Source organism: Caloenas nicobarica, chromosome 17 (genome assembly GCF_036013445.1).
Source record: "Caloenas nicobarica isolate bCalNic1 chromosome 17, bCalNic1.hap1, whole genome shotgun sequence".
In the NCBI taxonomy this organism is placed as follows: domain Eukaryota; kingdom Metazoa; phylum Chordata; class Aves; order Columbiformes; family Columbidae; genus Caloenas; species Caloenas nicobarica.
Window position 1 is genome coordinate 1,508,757 of NC_088261.1, and position 15,640 is coordinate 1,524,396.

The following is a 15,640-nucleotide window of genomic DNA, read 5'->3' on the forward strand; positions in this document are numbered from 1 at the left end:
CGGGGGGCCCGCGGGAGCGCCCGGCCTGAGGTGCAGGGTGGCCCCGTCTCCCGCCCGCCCCGCGGCTGACAGGGACGGCGGGTGTCTGTCCGTCCGTCCGCGGCTGCACGGTGCGTCATGGAGAGGCCGTGACGGGCTCGGCTCTCCCTCTGGTTCGGCGCTGTGCTGCCTTGCAGGTACACCAGGGAGGAACGGAAACGCCTTCCCATGACAGTTACATCAGCTTTCAGGTGGTTCCTACCGCTGAAACCATCTTTTCAGGTTCATCCTTTAAGTTTCTGAGGTAGTGAAGGCAAATCGTGGCTTTCACTTGAGAAAGGGCTCTCCAGACCCTTCCCCATCTGCCTGCAGGCGCTGGCAGACTGGATGTGAGGAAGGAATTGTTGCCCTGAGGGTGGCGAGAGCCTGGCCCAGGGTGCCCAGAGAGGTGGTGGATGAACCATCCCTGGAGACATCCCAGGCCAGGCTGGACGGGGCTCTGAGCAACCTGAGCTGGTGCAGATGTCCCTGCTCATGGCAGGGGGGGCGCTGGGGGAGCCGGGAAGGGCCCTTCAACCCAAACCATGTGTGGCTCTGACCTTCTTGTGGGTGTCTCCCATGTACCCTCGATGTTCTTGTGAATTATGTGCACATGTGGGCTTGGGCTTGTTGAGACCATCCAGTCAGAGGGATTTGAATAGGGCTTAAGTCTTGCATTGTCTAAAACCCTAAAGCTCGGAAATGATTTAGCTAGTTACTTCGTACAAAATAGTAATTTTTGTATTAGACGGTCTGCACAGCCGACCTGGCACAGTGCAATACACACCTCAGGGTATCTCTTGTCACCTCTGCGGTAGCCTTGTGTGCTGTAATGTGTTCCTGTGGGGACGTGGTACAAAATGTGGTCTGACACAGATATTAAGTAGATTCTCTGTATGTTTATGGTGCCCTGGTGCTGGCAAATGTAACTGGTATTTCATGGGTTTCAAATACTTGCATTTGCTTGGGTGCTCTTTTTGCAGTAAACTCGACCCGCCTGGAACACCTCACGTGCCAGGGCTGTGTCTGCCCTGTGTCGCTCAGTGACCCCACACCTCTTCCACAAAAACCTCCTGCTATCACTGCTTCTGTGCAACATTTTTGATGCTGTTGTGAGATACTAATCTCGTGTGAAAGTCTGGTGCCCCTCAGAGCGTGCATGATGTTGACTGAGAAGAACAGGACCTGCATCACTGGGAGGGGTGGTGTGTTGTTCACTGCAAGGCTTGAAGGCTGCTTCTATTCATTTATGCAGATTTTGAAGCATTTAATCCTTTGCATGGGAACTTGAGAGCTGTTATCTGTAGCACATAGATGTAGCCTTTGGCAGTTCATATCTGAGAGCTAAAGATTGCATTAGATCTAAGTACATTGCAAATAGATCCGAGATTAATTTTTTATCAGCACATGAAAATGGGATTCACCTACTCAGACCAAGACAAGGGCTAAAGCTCAACAATTAATGTCTGCGTTATTCCCGTTGAGGCTGGAGGAGAAGGTCTGGTGTCCTAGGACGAGTTTGCTACATATATGTTCCTTGTCTGAGTTATTTAACTGCAAGACTGAAAATACTGGAAATGAATTCATTTTCTTTTGTCCAGGCCCCAAATGCATGTGAAAAATTTATGGGAAAAATTAACAATTTGGGAGAGGCAGAGTTTGGAATGTCAATGAAATATTTACTGCTATGTTAACAGGTTTTTCCTGTATCTGGGAATTAAAATAAGAATCTGGTTAGTTAATGGAAGGAATTGGCATATGAGTGTCTTCTCAAAAGTTTATTTCTGCTGTTTCCAGTGAGTGGTGAGGGAAAGGTGATGCATCTTTGCAGGTAAAAAGGGTGTTCCTCTGAGATGTGCAGCTTTTCATGGGTGAGAATGATTTTGGACCTTTTCATGTAAGGGTCTTGCTATTCTGTATCTTGTCTGGCAAGGGAAGAAAAAATATTCATGAGGCATGTTAAAAAACCCTGCTCCTAGAGTCTTACACTAGTGCTCATGTTTTTCAAATCGGTGATTTAGTGGTGTGACATCCTCTGGCTGAACTGAACTGAAGTTACACCGTGCCTGATGTCTCCTGGAGGGAGCAATGACAGAAAAACTCTTTTTGCCTTAAGTCTGCTCAAATGGTTTTCAGTTTAGTAGAGGCCCAGAGGTTTTACCACCTGATGGCTGTTCAATGGCTTGTGTGAAATGGCTCTTGAGGGTCTCAGTTCAATTTCTGAACCTCTCACTAGAGCACATTTCTTACTACAGTTACATGCCAAGAAGATCTAAGTGGATAATTTGTAATGAGTAATGTGCTCACATGCAGCCTTTTTCTACTCAGAAGTTTTAACAAATGAGGTAATTTTCATTTGCTATTTGAAAGTATTTACTGATAATTTCTGCAAATTAAATGCTCTCAAGTGATTTGTTCTGTGTGTAATATCCAGAGGGCTTCTTGTGTCTCCGGTCTTGCTGCGAGACAGTTGTTAGAGCCGGGTGACAGACAAGTAACTGGGTAAGATGAAGCTAAGTGACTTGATCCCAAGTCATAGTGAGAGGTGGGAGCAGAGTGTAACTGTTCAACTCCAGCAGTTCACTTAATAGGGTGGGTCTGCTGTCCCGCGGTCAGATCCCACACTGAGCCATCATACCTGGGGAAGGGAGGCTGAGAGTCAGACAAAATCATCCAGTGGCTTCTGTTCGGTGTCCTTCAGAAACAGGGTTTTAAGTATTGCTGTTTCCTCACGCCCTGGGCCAGAGGCTGCAGATGGGCTTCTCCTGCTGCTCCAGATGCTGCTGATCCAGACAGGGCACAAATACTTGGGAAAGAAGCAGAAGCACTTGGGGTGTGGAGGGGATGGAGCAGACTACCAGCCTCAAAACTAACAAAATGTTGTTTGTTTCTGGAGGGGCCACGGTGAATTCTACTGGATTTTTAGGCATCAAAGAAAGGTGGCTTTACAGAAATAAGCTGGAATATCACAGCCCCTGATGTCTTTTGTTCTCAGTATCTCCCTCTCGTATATACACTCTGGGAAGCAGTTGATTGCAACCAAAAATCAGACATGCCTCTCATAAACCTGTAGCTGGGTGCCAGGGAGGTAGGGAATGACTCTGCTGCTCATCTCTGCTGAGGAGGAGGAAAAGGTTTCCTCTGGGAAGAGCCGTGTCCCCATATACCAAGAAGTTTGTGAGATGGTTGCAGTCATCACAGAATTCAGGAGGCCTACAAATCTCAGACCATGTATTTTTCCTGTTTCATATATTGAGCAGACAGCTTCTATCTGTATCTGTAAAGACAGTTCTCCCTTCCCGAGAACTTGGCAAATGTATTTCAGCTCATCAGACCTACTTGGAAGGCTGTATTCTGGATGAGCGTGGGGGATTGAGATGAGAAGCTATCATGCTCAAAAACTTACCAGGCAGGGAATTCCAAATACAACAAACATGCTACAGAATATTGCAAAGGCTAGCACGACAAAAATGATGAATGCTTTTCCAATGATACTTAGTTTTTGTCTATTCGGCATATCTTTGCCATTTGTGGATGGAATTCTCTCTGAAATGAGATTGAGAAGAATATTTCAGATGTGTTTACAAGTCTTTGACAGTTGAAAATTTTCTTCATTTTGGTTAGGTTGGGCTAAGTTAGGTGGACCAGAGCAGAGGAACAATTCAGAGCCTCCTGTAGGCTTTTACGGGAAGGTGTAAATCTCTCCATAATCTCAGAAACTTTACACTTTCAAATATCTTTCAGTTCCTGCCTGGTCCCCAGATGAAATTGGTGTGTAAGCCCAGACACAGCAGTGAGGTTTGTAACTTCCCACTGTATGGGATCCAGGAGCCCTCGAATTGGTACTTACCCTCTAAAGTCTGGTTTTCTTGGTGCGCACGCGGGACAGTCGAACCCTCTGCAAAAGCTTTCACCTTGGGCAGCTTTGCTCTTGTAACATAATTTGATGTCCTTGCCAGAAACACTGGAAATAAAAAGAAGTTTTAAAACCTAATGTTTGTTTCTGCTTAAATGAAGCACCAGAAGCAGCGAGGGTTAGAATGACTTGCATGCTGACACAGTTGGCAAGAGGTGGCAGTGTACCTGGCAACGTGCAGTAAAGTACTAGAGACGCTTTTCTTGCTTGTATGGAATCTCCCAGTGTACAGAATTTTCTATATGTATTAATATTGGAAGCTATATTTGCCAAACCCTCCTTCCCAAAGGAAGTGAAAATGACGACATGGAATTCTTCCAAAACCTGAAGCTTTCAGTAGTATTAATTCTGGATCTTTGCTTTCTTCTTGTTGTTATTTTTTTTTGGGTTTTGTGTTTGGTTTTTTTTTTTAATAGAAAAGTACAAATCAAATAGCTTTTTTTAAAAAAATAACTGCTAAGGTGTCACCTCTATGAAACTGAAGACTGCTATCCTCTGACATGCCTAAACATATATTTGCTACGTTGAACTTTTTACCTTTTTCTCTATGAATAAATTTTCTCTGAAACTTTCTTTTGTGGTGTGTTAGTAAAACACAGGTGTGGCCGATAGCAGGGTGCCTGCCTGCACTGGTGGCGACTCTGAGGCTCCGCAGGGTACATTTCTCCACTGTCTGGTTTGTCAGATCGCCATCCATCTTGTCCAAATACAGCAGATTTACTTGCACAGAACTTCGAAGACTAAAGCATTCCAGGGTGATGACTTTCTGGGTTCTGCTTAACTTTCCCTTGGTTGCTGCTATCCCAAGGTCTGCAAAAGGATAAGAAACATTAGAAATAGCTGATCTTAAATTATTTGCAGTCCTTCTTGCAAAAGGTTCAGACCAGCACAGTTAGCAGTGAGGCATGGACTGCTGGGAATTTTGGAGACAGCTCGCTGCTAATGGTACAATGAGGAAAATTCAAGCAGGTTCTCTGTGTTTAATTCCTTTGGTGGTTCTTTTTTGTTGGACTAGCTTTTTCTTAATGCTCAAGCACAGTAAGTTGCTGCACTCTGGAGGACAATGTTCTAGCTCTAACTTTATGATAACACTGAGTAGTCACCAGACAGACCCCTCTGTTTGGGGTCCCTGTTGCGTTTGGGGACTCAAAAGGTTGTGTGGGAGCTGAGGCCCTTAATCGAGGCACTCAGGTGCTGAAACCTCAAAGTTTCAGATTTTATATGTCATTACGGACAGCAAGTGACACCAACCATCAAAGGTTAGTATAATAGCCTCTTTGATTTTTAGCAAAACAGAGCTAAAATTTTTCATGATCTGTTGTATTCTTTTTGGGCAGGGGGCTGAGGAGTAGCTGGGACAGCTGGAAATGTTCCCCACACCGTACAGAGCCCCAGCAGCTTTCCTCTGCCATCGGCTCCTTACCTTGCACAGAGACGTTCAGGCTCCTTTCACTGCCAGGTATTTCTGAGGTACTTTCCAAATGACATCTGTAGCCTCTGGGGTCTGAGGAGATGGAGGGAAGGATGAACCACTTCAATTGCAGTGCACAGCTGAGTCAGTACTACCCTCTTTTAGTAACTAATTTTAAATGTCAACGTTTTGCTGACAGCAAAGGTGCAAGAATTTGAGGTGAGGGCGTATGGATTAAAGACTTAGTTCAGCAGATACACTTATTCCTTATATTACATAAGTTAGTCTCTTACAAAATCCGTAGTTTTATTCAGCTAGAACTTGCAAACATGTGAACAACTCACCTTTTATGCTGGGATTGTTGTATGCAAACAATAAGCTAAATATTAATATTGTAAGCATAGTTACATCTTATCTTGGTAGTCTTGAAGCCTTTTTTATCTTTACTGCTTTGAGTAATGTTGTTAAGGTGTTTAAGCAGATATCGAGCTGATTAGTAGAGGTCCTAGAATAGCTCTGTAGTCATATATTCCTGTTCAAAATTCCTGCACCTTTAACCTGGTCAACATATGGAGGGTTTAAAGTTAAAGCCTTAATTCACTGTAGATTGTACTAATTTCTAGTTTCAATCCACTCAGGAGAAATGTGGAATTTGGTAAAAAATAGACCTGAAAAAAAAATCTTATCTGTCAGTCAAATTTCTTTTCAGTAGGTGTGTCACAAATTAGCCTTGGTCCTGAACAGGAGTCCCAGAGTTAAGCACTGAAATGGGAGGAACAGGAAAACGTGGCGTCTCGTGGGTCCGAGACACGCTGAGGTCCTGGTGTGGGCTGCGGGCCACTGGTTGCCGTGGGGCCGAGCTCCTTCTAGAACAGGGCCCCATGGCAACCACCCCAGTGCTGAGGGCAAACAGAACCCTTTCCTGAAGCCTCCTCCCCCAAAGAGGGGGGAAATGAAACAGCACCACGTAACCCCTCACAGACACCACCTGCCCTCACAGGGCTCCAGGAAAGATGAGCCTTCGGGCTGGTCTGGGACAGCTTTGAAAGGGGACAGGGACAAAGCTGCAAAGGGTCATGAGCGCTGGCAGGGATTTCCACTGGAGTGCTAGCATGGAGAGAAGTGATGCCAAGCAGGCTGGTTATTTTAGGCTTTTTAGATTATTGATTAAGCCTAAAACTGCTTAGGAACTGAACGCAGGCTGTGCAGGTGTCCCAGGAGGTAGGAGGGAGCCCAGGCTGAGCCCCATGTGCCACTGGGTGAAACGCGGTGGGTCTGGGGGGCAGCTGTGCCCAGAAATCCAGAGGCAATCCATGGAGGCAGCCTCCAGAAATAATTGAGAAAATTATCAGGCTACTGACTGCAGCTTTAATGGCAGCTTTAAGTCCTGGTGAGGTTGCTGTAGGCTGTTGGGTGGTTTTGGAGAACTGGCATTTTCTGCGTTAGACACAAGGTGGCGATGGAAATCACTTTTTCTTCCAAAGCCTCTGGCTTTCAAATGCTGAATAACCACACGTTTATGTCCCCGATCACAGAAGGAGAGAATATTGTTCAATGTAAAATAACCCCTGACATTTCAAATGACTGATAGTCTAGAGACTCAAGAAAACGTTTTCATAAGCATTGATAATGCCAGAAGATGTTTAAGTTTAAAAAGGGGGCAAATGGAGTGGCAAGAGCTTACATGTCAATATTTATTTTCCATGCTTATTTTGTTTAGATATTCATGGTGGGTAAGGATGGATTATAGTATAAATATTTAATATTTACAATCTATCACGTGGTATAAAAAAATTCTCTTTGCACTCCTGCAGGTTTTTTGAGTGTATTCAGCTGCTTTAGTTCAATGTTTTTTCATTTAAAACTGAAAAGCTCATAGTAGAAGTGAAAAAAAAGAAAACCCACACCAAACCAACACTATGGTAAAGGTGTAAAAGCTAAACTAGTTCGCGAATCTGCCGCAGCATGGCCAGTGGGAGGGACAGCTGACCTGCTCCATACCCAGCAGGGCTTCCTGCTCAGTGGCCCCTCATGTGTCTGATTGCTGTATTTGTTTAGAATTGACATTGGTTACCATCAACTGCAACTGGTCGCCAGCCATAACATGTGTCTGTAGAATGAGACTGTTCACCATTTCCCAGTGTCAACACACTAAGAATTTGAATCTTCCTGAGAAATATAAGACCCTAGACAATATTCCTCGCAAGTGTAGTACAAAGAATGTGTAGCTGCAAATCAACACATTTAAATGCTTATCCAGTTGAATGAACCTTTTATTTTGGAAATAGTATATTAATGCAAAATGAAAGGGTTCACTCTCCTTTCTCTGCTTGTGAAATGCAGTCCATAGACCAAGGGAGACCTGTTAGGATCCTTTATAGAGGAGGATTTCGTCAGCTTGTCAATAAGTGTGTCCTCACTCAGCTGATCAGAAACATCTTCTCCAACCTTTATTTTCTAAACAAATTTTTGATAAGACATTTTACTTCTGTATCTTTTTTTAAGCTATATTTCCATATTCTTTATGCAACTTTCTCAAGATAGAAATCATTAGGAATCCAAAATTCCTCAGCCTGTAAATGAAAATTCAAAAATATTGGAAAGAGAGTTAGATTATAAAGAAACTCAAACAACGAAATGCTTGTTTTTAACGTGGCTATCCAATACTGTTCCTAAATGTTCACCATCCCATCTATGGTGCTCAGCTTTGCTTTCGGATTAGTTTTGCTGCTTCTCTTCCTGGGCTGGGAACACCAGGCCAAGTCTAATTCTGCAGTTTTACAAGACTGAGGGCGCTTCCTGAAGCTGTTAGAAAACTGAGGACCGATAACAGCACATCTTGTGGACGGAGTTAGCGAGGGCAACTGACTGGGCAGAGGGAGGCATTTGTTAGTGATTAGCCCCGAAAACAGGCAGAGACTGTTAGAATTCTGCAGACTGACATTGCATTTCTGATGTTTGAAATCTTCTGTAACGTCTTCTAAAGAGCTAAAACATGATTTTGCTCTAAAAAGTGATCTAACCTTTCTGTCTTTTATTCCCTGCCAGGAGGTGAGTTGTGCCAGGATGGCTGGTGTCACTGACCCCCCTCACCCAGAACGATCTTTCCTGTGTTTGCACTGGTGACGTTATCAGAGCCGGGGGAAGAGACATGTAACCCTAACTTGGTGTCATAAAAGGTAATAACATTTTCCCTGTATTTTTTTGGCAATTATTTACTTGCATTATTAAGGTTACTCTTGCTTTTTTGAGCAAAGGTGTGTGTGTGGAGGGGTTGTACATGTGAACAGTGCACGTCCTCCTAAGTTATGTAAGAGTAAATAATGTACTGTGTCCAATTTCTGAACATAACAGAAGAAAGTCATGCATTTAACGAACCCCCCAAAGCAGAAATATGGTTACAATTAAAAATCTGATAAAACTACTGGAAAGTACGTCTGAACTTTGTGAAGCAATATGTCCATATTAAAACACACATCGTTGCTGCCCACAATTCGAAGCTTGCACACATTCTTGACTAGTCCTCTGTAACTGCTTCAATTGCAATAAATTTTGAACCCATTTCTGCTTCTGCATAAGTCAGCAAAATTCAGCAGGTGCCCTAAATGCAGGATTTACTCAGCACGGCCACTAAGAATTGCTGGGTATTCCTTACTCCGCAGTGTATTCCACATCACTTACTGTCATTCCTCCCAGATTGTCTTTCCATGTAAGAAACGTTCCACCAACACTTGTTCACAATGAGGAGATTTTTAGTGCTGGCTTCAGTAGGTAAGAGCAGGTGGAAAAGACAGAAAGCCCAAAGCTTTTGTTTACTTGTGTAGAATTCACACAATGGAATATTTGGGCTCTGTCCTGTGCTGTACGGGTAGAGGATACTGACAGCTGTCCTGTGAGGTGTGCACGGGGATCCGTGAAAGAGCCCAACTATTACCGTTTTAATGATAAATGAATTGCTGCTTTAGGGCCACCAAAGCTGAGGGTGGTCCGAGGCCGTTATTAGTGTCTAATTTCAAAAGCGCCTTCCAAATCCAGGCTTTATTTTTAAGGTTGATGTATTTCATTCGCTCTTTTTCACATGTTCTTTTCTCTTTGCCCGTGAATGGGAGAGTTGCTACAGGATTTAATTACACGTAGCAATCACTCCTCCAGCAGCATTTGAATAGTATTTAAGAATTGAATGGGTGAGCTGGGCAGGGCAGACAGGCAGCAGGCAGGTTTTAGCATGACCAGAGTGCTCAGAACACTAGACAGGATGAACTAAGCACCTGTTGTAATCTTGGATTTCGTAAGTTCAGTTTATAATCAGTGGTTTAGGACACAGCCTGCCAAGCACTCCCCCTCCCCTGGCGGAGCTGGGATTTAGTCCTGGCTACGACTAAGCTAACGTTGACGAGTCTTCTCTTTTAGCTCCTTCATTCAGATATTTAACTGGAAGATGATTCTTTATGTAAAAGATGTATCTACAGAGATATAAATGTCCATGACCTGAACAGTTTCCCAGATTTAGTCCTGATGGAGGTGGGGACATGGTCTGTTCCCCATAATAATATTATTAAACTTGCATTGCTTACTCCATTTCAATTTCAGCAACTCTGTAATGCAGCCATCTTTGAACACAACTTGAAAGCAGCAGGAGGGTTAAGTCTTTGTACCACTGCTCATCTACAGAGTGAGCAGCCAAGGGTCAAAGACCGAGCAAGAAATGCTCCGGCAGCGCCTGGGCCGCTTTGCAGAGTCCTCGCCACGTGTTATGTGCCCTGTGCCCGGGAGAGGACATCTGGGCCCCGTTACCGGCCGCGCTGGACGCCGGTCCCGCAGCCGCCCTGTGCGGGTTCCATGCAGCGATTTGGGGACCGGAGGCGAGCGGGGCCCCCGGGGCGGGCAGGGACCGCGCCAACCGCTCCCGGGGGGAGCTGGGGGGGGGTGCGTGTGTGTGAGCAAGCCCAGCCAGCAGCGCCTCCCCCGCGCCAAGAGCCAGTGGGCGCGCCGAGCCGGCCGCTCAGGCCATAGGCGTCTCCTCATTGGTCACGCCCCGCGCGTTGCCTGATTGGTCACGCCCCCCGCTGCGTTCCCGCCGGGAGCCAATGGAGCGGCGCCGGGAGAGGCGGGGTTAGGGGTGGCTGACCTGAGGTAACCCCTCGCATCACACCACCGCGGGGGCGGAGCGGCGGCGGGAGGCGGGGCCGGGCGCGGGGGCGGGGCCGCGCGGTGAATGGGGGGTTCGCGCCGCGCCCCCGCCCGCTCCGCTGCGCAGCGCCAGCCCGGGGGCCCGCCGCGCCTCCGCCGCTCCCGGCACGCTGAGGTGAGCGCCCCGCGCGATGGGGACCGCGGGGCCGCGTGTGCGCCGGGAGCTCAGCGGGCGCTGCGCGGAGCCGCGGGGCTGGGCGGGGCCGGGCCCGGGGGAGCGCGGGCCGCGCCGTGCGGTGCCGCCGGCTTTGTCAGCGCCGCGCGGGCGGGCAGGCGGGCGCGGTGCTCGGGGGCTGCGGGCGCCCCGGATCCGCCTTCGGTGGGAGCGGCCCGGAGCGGCCCAGCTCCGCGTGCTGAGGGCGGGAAGGGAGTTCCTCGGAGCGGGGATGCGACGCGGGCGGCCGCCCGGCGCTGAGCCGGCCCTGCCCACCGGAAGAGCCGGCCGGTGCCCGGGGACCTGCCGGGCCGTGCGCCGCCGTGCGCCGCCGGGCTGGGCACGCGGGGCGGCTCCGCTGGCTGCAGCCCCGGCGCGGAACAGCAAGTTGGTTGTGGCTTTGCACCGGGCGAGGGAGTTAATTCACAAAAAATTAACCCGGAGCCACCACATCGGTGCAGGGCTTGAGCATGAGGCACCGGCTTTGCCAGCCTGGGCGTCTTCCTTCTCTAGGGTCATCCTTCCATCTCCGGTGGGATTTCGGATTTAAGGGAAAGAGTTCGGGGCCTGTTTTTTCCAGAGGAGCTGATGGGAGCCCTGGGAATGCTTTCTGGAAGGTGCTGCTGGGTGCTTAAAACAATAAAGCTGTAAAAGCACATTTGTAGAACAAAACAGATTATTCGTTCCTTTCCTTGCATGCTGTCACTTAAATCTTCTCAAGAAACTTTTAAAATGAAATATACCACGTTTAAAAACTAGAAAGTGATCCAAAGTAAAATGGTAATCTATTCCAGTTTAGCAGGCTGTAAATATTCGCCAAACCATTTAAGTTATGCCCAATTCTCTCGAAGACAGTGGGATTTAGACACAGTCTTGAGTGTCTTAGCAAACTAGGATAGCTGTAAATATAGGCTTTTTTTTTTTGTCTTTATGGTTTTGTTTTGGAAGTGACATGGATATATTTTACCTGAGGACACCTGGGAAGTATATATTCTACCCATGCATTTAGCTTTATGTGTCTAATATTGATACAGCAGATCTTAAAACTTCTAACCTGTGGACACATAGTCTGTGAAGTACCTTTGAATGCATTAAAAGCACAAGAATTTGGCAGGAATTTGGCACTGCTGAGAACATGTCAGGGTAGGAAGTGAAGCAATGCGGGTCATTAAGCGGGAGGCACAGCTCAGGTGAGCAGCTTGAGTCGTGGGCTCCGACTGCGCTGAGACACGGGCTGTGGAGTCTGGAACTGAGGGTCTGACAGGAGTGGGACAGGGAGCCCTGCCGGGACACCCTTTGATGCTTGGTGGCCTGTCCTGGTGCAAAAATCATCTCTTTGCCCTCTCCTGATCTGGAAACTCACTTCCAGCCCTGGGGCAGGTGAGCATCTTGCAGGTTTTTTGTCTTCAGTAGAAGCAATTAAGTAGTCAACTTGTTACACAGGTACCATCTGTTTTTACTTTGTTTTTACCTGTTTCGTTCTTTTGGTTTCCTTTACTTGTGTTCATTCAGTTGGGGTGGTGAGAGTACACCTCCATTTCATTGTTTTTAAATTATTTGTGTTGATTAACAATCTCACAGATTCCTGGGCTTTACACGGGAGACCTTTAAATAAAACTGGTTTTGTTAATTTCCTTTTTATATGACTTATCAATATTGTGGAGGTGCTACTCTGATTCTTTGAAAGAATCTACAGCTCATTTTCACTGAAACAATAATGTTCTTTTCAGTAGTGCAACTGTCTTCAGAACGGGGTGGCTTGGAAAAACTAGAAACTTAATTTCCAACTGACATTATGTAAGTTTTGTGTCCAGGTATATTTTACGTCAATAAAAATGCTCTTAAAATGAAACTGTTATGAAAACTTCTAAAGTTTAATATTTTTACATGTACATTTCACTGTCAAGCAAAAAAATTTACTAATGATAGCGGTAGAGCTGCGGGGAAGTGAATTGGGTTTTGTTTCACCTCAGGCAAAACCAGATATGTTACTTTTTGAATTTAGATTGCACGATGTTACCTGTTCTTTGCAGGATCTCGTTCTCAATCTTGATCCTTCTGGAACTTACAGGGCTTTTTAGCAAAAAGTTCTCTCTCTGCAGAAGTCAGCTCGTTTGACAGGCTGTGGGCTCTTGCAAAAACAAGTGTAGGGGCTGTATGAGTTGAGGAGCCAGACAATTTTGATTAAAACCATCAGTATGTCTGCTCAGGTGAGTGGCACACAGACATTGTCTCGGTGGTCAGCAGGTGCTGTGTTAGAAACTATAGCGAATACAAGATGCAGAGGTTTGGTGCGAGCTGCGCTTTCTGTTTGCAGCACCGAAAGCACAAGGCTTCTGTGAAGAGATCTCTGAGAAAGTGTACATTTTATTTGGCTCCAGACAATGCTGAAATTAATTTAAATATGAATAACGAATTTCAGCATGCTGAGAACAAGCTGAACTTATGTCTGATTCAGTACAATATTGAGTTAACAGCTGATTGCAAAACTTTAGTGGAACTCATGACTTTGGGGTTGGAAGCACGTTGGTAGGTGGACGTGAATGGGGCTTCATGGCCGAGTAACTGCTCTGGAACCCGCTGTACAAACAAAGGGTTGAGTCAAGTTGTTTGAGGGCGGCATTGGGGATCGGGAGTGTTTGAGTGAAACGCTTCGCTGCCTGTTCCTTTGTTTCCTTCTCTGCTTAGGGAAAAAAAAAGCCTTGAAACTTATTAACATAGAAGTTCTTGAAATTAGAAAAAGGTTTTATTCGTTAAGAGAGGGTTGAAGTTAGTTTGGCTGTATCTCAGATTCTTCAGCGCTGATAACTGTGCCAACAGTAAATCTGTCTGGATGAAATTCTCTAGGAGTGATGTGATGCCAGGATAAATAGACACACAAATATTGTCTTCATGTGTATATGCACAAACAAGATTTGATTAAACTTGGTGCTATCTGCGCTAGAAGTCCTGCCCAAGCACCTCAGTTAAATCTCCCTGTGTGGTTTGGTTTCTATACATCACAGGTAGGTTTGCAGCCTTCACAGCCACGCTTCTCTGTCTCCATCTCCACCCTCACAAAGGCAGATGGATCCACCCTTTTCATGCTTATGTCAGACAGATATTTGTGGCTTTTCAGTCATAAAATGGTTAAGTACAGCTCTCTGTAAAATGAACTGCCTGTGGCCCCAGTGAAACAGAGTTTGTGGGAGTAGTGATGTCAACACAGGGTTTGATCTGAATAATTCAGTCAAGTACATTCATGGCAAAAGTGCATAAGCCAGTTGGATCAGTTTTTAATTCTCAGTTGCTGATGAAAAGAAAGAGCATGGTGTTTAAAGATTGCGCTGTCTATAAATTCCTTATCTGTGCTCTAATTAATACTACAATCATGTCCTATTTGTGTTATAACGTGGTCCAGTTTTGCCTGTGTACCGGATGAACGCTGTCATGTTCGTATCGAGCCCATCGTGCTGCATCCCTGTACTTGCCCTGACACGGCTATAATTAGCAGGAGTGACGGGGATTTCCCACCGGTTTAGGATGTCAGTGTGGCAGGAGAGGTGAGGGTATCAAAACAGTTCTTGCCGTGGAGTGAAATACCTGTTGGGAAAACGGGGCCCTGGGATAAATGTCCCCTTGTCTCATCCTTGTCTGTACTGCTGTGTCACTGTTTGTTCTACAGGTAAACTACTGGGGTTTTTATCTGTTAAAATACAGTGTGTGTATGTATATAATATGGTCGGCTGTGTCTTCTAGCCACCAGTTTTTCGTAAAATTTCTAGTTATCATTGGGTTTTCCTCCTGACTATCAAATTCAGCTGAAGTTGGCCAGCACATTTGAAAGCTGACAGAGAAAAAAAGCAGATAGTACTGGCACAAAGCGTAGTTTCTTTTAACAAAGGAACTGAGCTCCTGTGGGACATGAGGTGTGTGCTCACACAGTGCTTGGCAGTTGCCGAACGATGGGCTGGCAGGAGGTGCCACGGCTGGACCTGAACCTCGCGGTTCCATTCCCCTTTTACTCTGTGACCCGCAGTGAGCAGTCTGGTCTGGTTTCTACCTGTGGCTTTTTCACGACAGTTTAGTGTTTGGTTGTTCCTATGATCAGAGAAAACACACACAGAATATTCATCATCATCATAATAATACTTCCTTGTTAATTCTTTCCCAGTTCGTTTTGGAAGTGGATAACTGCCCAGGTTGCAAGAATAACAAGAGGTCAGTGGATTCCTAATTTCATGATGTGTGATTTGCAGCTGTGTGTAGTTACCGTGTGAATGCCCAGCAGAGCAGGGCACATGAGGTGTTTGTTCCCCATCTCACCTGTCTTTGTGCTCTGAGGTGCTCCTATGTTTTCTCCATCTGTCCTGCTCTTTCCTCAGTTGTAATTTTTTTTTTCTAATTTTGAAGAAAATGCATTAATTCTCTGCTGGAACAACACTGAATTTTTGATACTCAAAGTCCTTAGGCCCAAAGGAAGGAATTCTGGCTTGAGACGTGCTTGAGCTCTTGGTGTGGGAAGCTGAGATCATATTTTGGGGTGGCAAACTGCACCTTCAGCCCATTCTTCTTCTCTTGCCCAAGTGCTGGCCCTTGAGCACAGCTGGAGGTGCTCGGGCACTGCACCCGTCCTAGGCCTGGCCTAACCCTGCCTGGCTGTGTGCTGGATCTGCTCCCCAGCACTTTGGAGATCAGCTCAGATTCCTGAAAGAATCCTAAGAAACAGGAGGTCTGCTGAAAAAACGTAGGCGCTAATGTGTCTTGCACCTGTCAAGGGCTGGGAAAAAGGTGGGTTTGACTTATCAAATCCATCATTTGAAGCAGTAAATAATGCTGTGTGCAGTGTGTAGCACAATGAGTCCCAGCGTTCAGATGCAGTTGAAGTAAAAATTTTTAATCACAGAATGGCTGAGATTGGCAGGGCCTCTGGAGATGATCTAGTCCAAACCCTGGTTAAGCAGGGTTAGCC

At 46.1% G+C, this 15,640-nt stretch overlaps 1 protein-coding gene across 9 annotated transcripts in view; it reads left to right on the forward strand.

The window, feature by feature from the left end:
* Nucleotides 1-15,640, forward strand: part of ACACA (acetyl-CoA carboxylase alpha) — a 121,936-nt gene that overhangs the window by 316 nt on the left and 105,980 nt on the right. For 4 of the 9 annotated variants that reach the window (XM_065646888.1, XM_065646895.1, XM_065646894.1 and 1 more), the window contains exons 2-4: nucleotides 5,272-5,404; nucleotides 8,394-8,524; nucleotides 14,843-14,889. The gene's annotated coding sequence lies outside the window, so the exon portion shown is untranslated. Of the gene's footprint in view, nucleotides 1-11; nucleotides 177-5,271; nucleotides 5,405-8,393; nucleotides 8,525-10,610; nucleotides 10,651-14,842; nucleotides 14,890-15,640 lie in introns of those variants that run through there. The other 5 variants (XM_065646890.1, XM_065646889.1, XM_065646891.1 and 2 more) reach the window with 5 other exon arrangements.